Here is an 8,434-nt window from a genome sequence, read left to right as displayed (position 1 = left end):
TATTCCAGCTCTATTCACAATAGCAAAAACATGGAACCAACAGTGTTGCCCATCGAAGCTAGACTGGATAAAGTGGTATATATACAGAATAGAATATTATGCAGCCACAAAGAAGGACAAACATATGTACTTTGCAGCAACTTGGATGGATTTGGAGTCAATCATACTCAGTGATGTATCACAGAAACAAAGAACAGAGTACCATAGGTATCATAAGCGGACCTTGAACAACAAATACTATAAGAACAACAATTGGTAGTAGTGAACTTTCAGGGGAGGGGGTGTGGGATTGGCAGTTGAGGGAAACTGCTAGGGGAGGGAGGGGCATACCTCATCAACAAGGGTACCTGTATAATCGCCTGTATACCTAACCCTGAATTGTACCCCACATCTTTATAATAAAAAAAAAAAAAGAGTAGGCAAATAGATTTGTTTTTCCATTGTTTGGATTTACAATTAGATGGCTGCATGTTTTAAATGAGGAATTAAAGCTCTGATGTGTATACTTTGGGGTGTTTCATTTTTATTTTAATGAGAGAGGGTGTAAGGTTACATGACACAGGGATGATTTAGGTGAAAGTTCTCATATGGTGAGGTTCCAAAAATGTGGCCTATGGGCACTAATTCCCTTTGGATGCCCACCTCAGCAGGATTCTTCTTCCTCTGTTTGTCATTTTTATTTTCATCTTATTATTTTTGTCTGCTATTTTTAAAGACAAAAACATGTTCAAAGGGAAAGTTCCAGAAATGATTCAGTAATGAGAGTTTAATTTCCAAGTGAGTGTTGCTGGGCATCTAATTGAACTTTAAAAAAAATCATTAATCAACGCATGAATTGTTATGGATTAGTACCATCATTTCACAGTGATAGCTCCATCACCTATAATCCCTACCAAAAAAATGATTGTTTTGTTTGAAAGCTTTTACCTTGGAAACCACTGGTATTCCATTCATTTTATCTGCTTAAAAATTAATTATATGTTTCTAGGTTTTTGTTTTTAAAAGATATTTTTGGATTAAAAATTAAATTATAAAAGTACTGATGATATTCCCATAATGACAGAATGGGACACATAATTCATTTGTTACATGAAAATTCAAGAAGTTTTTTCTCTGATCTGTAATGTTTTACTTTCACAGAAATTTTTTTCTTTATTTTCTATAAATTATTTTTTTTAAAGACCCATTGGGACACTTACAGTTAGATCATTCTGTTGGTCTGAGAATAGTGTTGAGTACAACCTGTCTTTTAATAATCTTGTATTTATCTACATCACACAATAGAGATATCAAGGGTCAGCTTTATGAAAATGAGTTATTTTTGCATTTAATTTGAGAGATGCTGAAAAGCCATCCTACTGCTTACCTTGGACCCACAACTCTAGACTTCTGTGTCTTAAATATTTTTTCATAGAAAAAAAAATCAACAAAACAAAAAGCTGGTTCTTTGAAAGAATTAACAAGATTGATGGACCCCCTAGCCACACTGACCAAGAAAAAGCCCAAATAAACATAATCAGAAATGCAAATGATCAAATCACAAGTGACCCTAAAGAAATACAAAAGATTACCAGAGACTACTATACACACCTGTATCGAAACAAGCTTGATAACCTAAATGAAATAGAGGACTTTCTAACATCACACAACCTCCCAAGGTTGAAACAAGAAGACATTGAGACACTAAATAGACCAATAACAACCCAGGAAATTGACTCCAAAAGAAGAAAACTACCTACAAAAAAAAAACAACAACAAAAAAAACTCTAGACCAGAAGGCTTTCCAGTGGAATTTTGCAAAACATAAAAGGAGGAGCTGATACCAAGCCTACTGAAAGTATTCCAGGGAACTGAGAAAGACTGAATTATCCCCAAATCATTTTATGAAGCTAACATCACACTGATACCCAAAATGGGTAAAGATCCAACAACAAAAAAAAGGGAACAACAGGTCAATATCCTTAATGAACACAGATGCAAACATTCTCAACAAAATTCTAGCAAATTGGATTGAACAACACTTCTCAAAAATTATCCACCATGACCAAGTAGGCTTCATCCCCAGGATGCAGGGCTGGTTCAACATCTGCAAGACTATAAATGTAATTGAATACATAAGCATATGTAAAACCAAGAACCACATGATTATATCATTAGATGCAAAAAAAAAAAAAAAAAAAAAGGCTTTGATAAAATCCAACATCCCTTCTTCACAAAAAACCCTTGAGAACCTAGGCATAGAAGAAACATACCTCAAAATAGTTAGTAAGCGCCATCTATGGTAAACCCACAGCCAGAATACTGCTAAATGGACAGAAACTGGAAGCATTTCCCCTGAAAACTGGAACAAGACAAAGCTGTCCACTTTTACCCCTCCTGTTCAACACTGTGTTGGAAGTCCTAGCAATAGCAATTATATAAGAGTTGGAAATCAGGGGCATCCAAATAGGAAAAAAAGAAGTGAGGTTATCCCTCTTTGCTGATGATCCTATGAACCTAAATCATATGATCCTGTGCCTCAAAAATCCAAGAGAATAAGTCTCAGGATACAAAATAAATGTGCAAAAGACAGTTGCATTCTTATACACTAACAACAAGCAGGAAGAGAACCAATAAAAAGCACAATCTCATTCACAATAGCCACAAAAAAATATGAAACACCTCAGCATCTTCCTAATCAGAAACATGAAAGACCTTTATAATGAAAACTACAAAATACTGCTCAAAGAAATTCAAGAAGACACAAACAAATGGAAAAATATTTCATGCATGTGGATTGGAGGAATCAACATTGTTAAGATGTCCATCCTACCAAAGACAATCTACAGATTCAACGCGATACCCATTAAATTCTTCAGACCTGGAAATGACAATATAGAAATTCAAATGGAAACATAAATGACATGAATAGCCAAAACAATCCTTAGCAAAAGAAACAAAGCGGGAGACATCACAACTTCCAGACTTTAAACTTTTACTATAAGGCTACAATAATCAAAAACAGCCTGGTATTGGTACAAGAACAATGGAACAGGACAGAGATTTCAGAAACAAAGCCTCAGTTTCTCAACCAACTCATTTTGACAAAGTCTTCAACCACAACCACTGAGGAGAGGAGAGCCTATTCAGTAAATGGTGCTGGGAAAACTGGCTGACCACATGCAGAAGATTAAATGTGACCCCTACCTATCACCATACACAAAAGGCAACTCTAAATGGATCAAAGACCTAAATGTAAAACCTCAAACTATAAGAATCTTAGAAAATGCAGGAGACACTCTTACAGAAATTGGAGTAGGTAACCAATTCCCAATCAAAACCCCAGGTGTCTATACCATAAGAGAAAAGATAGACCACTGGGATCTCATTAAACTGAAAGGCTTCTGAAAAGCAAAATAACCCATCAAAAGAGTGAGGAGACAGCCCACAGAATGGGAAAAAATATTTGCCAACTATATATCTGGCAAAGGCCCAACATCCAGGATCTACAAGGAACTCAAATGAACTGAAAAGAAAAAAAAAAGCTCCATTAAAAAATGAGCAAAAGACATGAATAGATACTTCTCAAAAGAAGATATATGAGCAGCCAACAGACACATGAAAAAGTGCTCAGCCTCACTAATCATCAGAGAAACGAAAATCAAAACCACATTGAGATACCACCTAACCCCAGTAAGAATGGCCATAATTAATAAAGCAAACAATAACAGATGCTGGTGAGGATATGAAGAAAAGTGAACACTTCTACTCTGATAGTAGGAATACAAACTGTTGCAAACATGTATGGAAAACAATGTGTTAGTTTCAAAAGGAACTAGAAATTGAGTTTCCATATGACCCAGCAATCCCCCTACTGGGAATACACCTAAAGGAACTCAAAACATTCAACAAAAAAGATACCTGCACTTGCATGTTTATTGCAGCACTATTCACAATAGCAAAAATATGGAACCAACCGTGCTGCCCATCAAAAGTGAACTGGATAAAAAAATGTCGTACATATACACAAAGGAATATTACACAGTCATAAAGAAGGAAAACATATGGACTTCGCAACAACTTGGATGAATTTAAAATTAATAATACTCAGTGATCTATCACAGAAACAAAGAGCAGAGTACCACATGTTCTCACTCATAAGTGGACCCTGAACATTTAACATAAACTGTAAGATAGGTATTGGCAGTAGTGGTAAACTGCTGGGATGGGGGTGGTGGTGAGGGAAACACAATATTAATACGGATACGTCATCTCAAACCAGGCAAAGTGGGGACCAAAGGGAGACCCAAACTTTATCTTTTCGATGTCCACTTGTATATCTGATCTTGAATTGTACCCCACATCTTAAAATATATTTAAAAAACATTTTTCATCATGAGTTTCTGTTATAATACAAATATATAGGATTAGGAAGCAGCCATCATTCAGAATCCTGTCAGGGTTTCCTGCCAGTTGGCTGTAGAATGACCAGCAGAGAAAAGACACATTATTGTTGGGCTGAACAGAAGAGTTGGCTTCCCCAAAGACTTTTCAGAGCTGACTCTGATTCAGTAATGACAGTAGCTCCTATTGTACAGGGCTTTAAACTTATTCAGAAAGAGCAAAGATAATGCATATGCATTATATCTGGGTTTTATTTTTTCTCTTTATCAATTAATATATAATATGTTCCACATTTATCTTCCCCTGCTGCCAATTATTGCTTTTGGGGGATAGTTTCAGGAAGATTATAATTTTCTACCAAAAGCATTTGTTATAATTCCATTATACTCTCCTGTGAAAATGTGGATCCTCTCACCTCTCAGTCATCATCCCTTACTTTTCTCAGTTCTGCTTCTTTCAAGTTTTTTTGAACATATCATTAGAGAAGGAGTTGAGCCATTTTGTGAGATGAATTTCCATTTACCAAAGTATAAAGAGTACATATTCAGGGACCTCACATATAGGTATGTGATGAACTATGTATAGTTTAAGAAAATCTAGCTGTTTACTAAACAATTCAATAAAATGAATGCTGGACTCAAGCATTTTCTTTGCCTGATAAACCCTGCACACACATGTTTATAGGAACTTTATTAATAATTGCCAAAACTTTGAAGCAAAGCAAGATGTTCTGTAATAGGTGAATAAATAAAGTGTGGTACATCCATACAAAGAAATACCATTTGCTGATTAAAAAAAAACAACTATCAAGCCATGAAAAAAGACATGAAGGAACTTTAAATGCAAACTGATAAGTGAACAGAGTCAGTCTTAAAAGCTACATACTGTTTGGTTCCAAATATACAACATTTTGTATAAAAGGCAAAATTATGGAGATAGTAAAAGATCAGTGGTTGCCAGGGGTAAATGAGATGAACAGGTGGAGCCCAGTAAATTTTCGGGGAAGTAAAAATATTTTGTGTGATACTACAATGAATATATGTCATATCGCTCTACATTTGTCAAAACCCATAGACTATACAACATTAACTCTAATGTAAACTCTAGATTTCAGTTAATAATTTTTCTATATTCAACTTTTAACAAATGTATCACTTGAATGCAAGATGTTAATATTAGGGAAGCTGGGGCAGTAGAGGAGATATATGGAAACTTTCTGTAAACCTAGATTATTAGTTTAAAAATTCCAAATGACAGCCATCAAGAATAGAATGAATACATAAATTGTAGTATGTTTGTATACTATGCATATTGAATATACCCAGCAATTAAAATTAATAAACTGAGATGATAAGCATAATCCCAGTGGGGATAACCACAATAAGAACAGGTATAGAATATATACAAAAGGAAATGAGAAGAGAATTAAAATGTTTCACTACAAAAAATCAACTAAACACAAAATAAGACATTAATGCAGGCAGGAAGTAAGGGCCAAAAAAAAGCTCTAAGAAATATATATTAAAACAAGTAAAATGAAAGTAAGTCCTTTCTTACCAGTAATTATTCTAAATGCAAATGTATTAAACTCTCCAAGTAGACGCTGGCACAGTAGAGCTAAAAACATTATCCAATTATGTGCTGTCTACAAGAGCTCCACTTTGTATCAAAAGACACAAATAGGTTGAAACGGAAAAGATGCAAAAGATGCAATATTAGGCAAAAAGAGTAGAGTGGTTACTACTACTAATATCAGACAAAATTGACCTTCCTTAAGTCAAAAACTGTAACAAGAGATAAAGGACATTATATAATGATAAAAGGATCAATTCATAAAGAAGATATAACAACTATAAGCATGTATACATCCAACATTAGAGCGTGTAACCAACAATGACAGAACTGAACCATATTGTTTCTACAATAATAGCTGGATACTTCAATAACCCACTTTCGGTAATGAATAGAATAGCCATGCAGAAGATAAATAAAGGACTTGAACAATGTAATCAATCAACTTGATCTAACAGATAGCTACAGAACACTCTACATAATCACAACAGAATATACATTCTTCTCAAGTACATATGGGACATTCTTCATTATAGACCATATATTAGGCCACAAATTGTCAACAGATTTTAAAAGATAGATTTCATACAAAGTACCTTCTTTGACCACAACAGGATGAAAGTAGAAATAATTAATAGAAGGAAAACTAGAAAATGCAGAAATCTGTAGAAATTAAAAGGCACACCCTTAAACAGTCATTGGGTCAAATAAGAAATCACAAGAGAAATCAGAAAATACACAGGGAACTGAGTGCGTATTTGTCTAAAGAGGGGCACTATACTTGGAGACCAGGACAAAAGGTCATACCAGAAAAGCTAAGTTTGCTGAATTGCAAGGATCTGGAGTTCTGACTGCAGAACCATCTCTGATTACAGAATATTGGATACCTGCTTTTTTTTCTAAGTTGTTTCTCCAAATCATCTTTCCAGACCATCCCATCCCAGAAGACCTACAAGATCCCATTTGGGAAATCACTAGGAGCTCCACAAAAAGGGAAAGAAGGAGGATTGTTAGTTGGAATACAAACAGGGTTGCAGGAATTCAATGTCAGCCTGAGGAACATAGTGAGACCTTGTCTCTAAAATAAATAAATAAGTAAATAAATAAATAAGCCCAACATAGTGGTGTGTGCCTGAAATCCCAGATACTTGGGAAGTAGAGAAGGGAGTATTGTTTGAACTCAGGGGAGTGAGGCATGCCTCAGTGAGCCATTACAGTCCAGGCAACAGAGTAAGGCCCACCAACTAAAATCAAAAAAACCAAACACAGTTAAACGAGTTCCAGAAAGCAGGGTTCTCAAACTCATGGACAACAATCTACAGAAGAAGATAACTTCAAAAACTCAACTACAAGCAACATGCAAAATGAAAGTGATCTCCTCAGGAAAGAAGAGAATTGGTCCATAGCAGAAAAATCTTGAACTAGCTCTCCTCCTTCAAGGATCCATGAGGAAGGCCAGAAAAGCAAACAGAAGACTCCTAGAAATGGAGATTGTGGCATTACCAGCAAAGCACCTCAACCTCCTTGGGAGAAAAAAGCCCAGGCAGACCACATTGAGTACGCATTTAAGAAAAGAATGGAAATTAAAATGAAGACTCCTGAAGAATTAAAACCATGACTTTTTGGGAACTGAGACTTAGCTACCAGCCAGAAGCAACACTTCCAACTGCCTGCTAAGAAAAATGTAGATGCTATTCTGGAAGAGTACATGAATTACAATAAATTCCTCGTCAATAATGAGGAATATACAGTTAATAAAGTGTGGCAGGAAAAATATTTTGATATGATGTTGGGCACTCAGTTGCTCTACAAATTTGAGAGGCCTTGGTATGCTAAAATTTTCTTGATTTATATAATGTCATACCTGCTGAGATTATTTGTAAGAATTGGAGCAATGTTGGCCTATACGCCCCTTGATGAAAAGAGTCTCTTGCATTATTGTTGCGCTATCTGCATGTTTTCCTAAAACATCTGTCAAATAATTCTGCATCTTCATTTGTTGCCAGTAATTACAAAGTGGCTTCTGCTGAGTACCACTCCAAAGCCCTGCAAGCCCTGCTATATCTGTTAGTCTTTTTCTTGTAAAACTGATGCTCGTTAAAGCTGTTAATGTACATGTACAGCAGTGCTTATGTTTCAGTTTGTTTTCTGTTTCATTTTAAACAAAATAAAAGGAGTTTAAGCTCTTTTTTTCATTTGAAAGTTGCTACCAGTGTATGCAGTAACTAGAAAAAGAAGACACATTTAGTAAAACATTTTATTGCCTACCTGAAACATTTGCTTGAATGCAATGGCTCTATCCCTTTGAAGCTACACAACTTCCTAATACGTGTTAATGCTACATGACAAAACAACCCAAGTCCTAGTGCTAGAAGTTCAACTTAATGTATACATACCAAAACCCAAGCATTTGTGCTCTTTTTTATGGTGCTTGCAGTAAAACAGTCAATCCTCTGCTAGTGCATTTATGTTGTCCCTT

At 35.3% G+C, this 8,434-nt stretch overlaps 1 pseudogene; it reads left to right on the top strand.

Annotated features, from left to right (window-relative positions):
* The window catches only part of LOC103253887, a 22,333-nt pseudogene extending 14,293 nt beyond the window's left edge, over positions 1-8,040 (top strand).
* The last annotated feature ends 394 nt before the right edge of the window (positions 8,041-8,434 follow it).

The sequence above is a fragment of the Carlito syrichta genome, unplaced genomic scaffold, assembly GCF_000164805.1.
Source record: "Carlito syrichta isolate Samal-C Ts95f unplaced genomic scaffold, Tarsius_syrichta-2.0.1 Scaffold256284, whole genome shotgun sequence".
Taxonomy (NCBI): Eukaryota; Metazoa; Chordata; class Mammalia; order Primates; family Tarsiidae; genus Carlito; species Carlito syrichta.
This window is presented reverse-complemented; position numbering and strand designations above follow the sequence as displayed.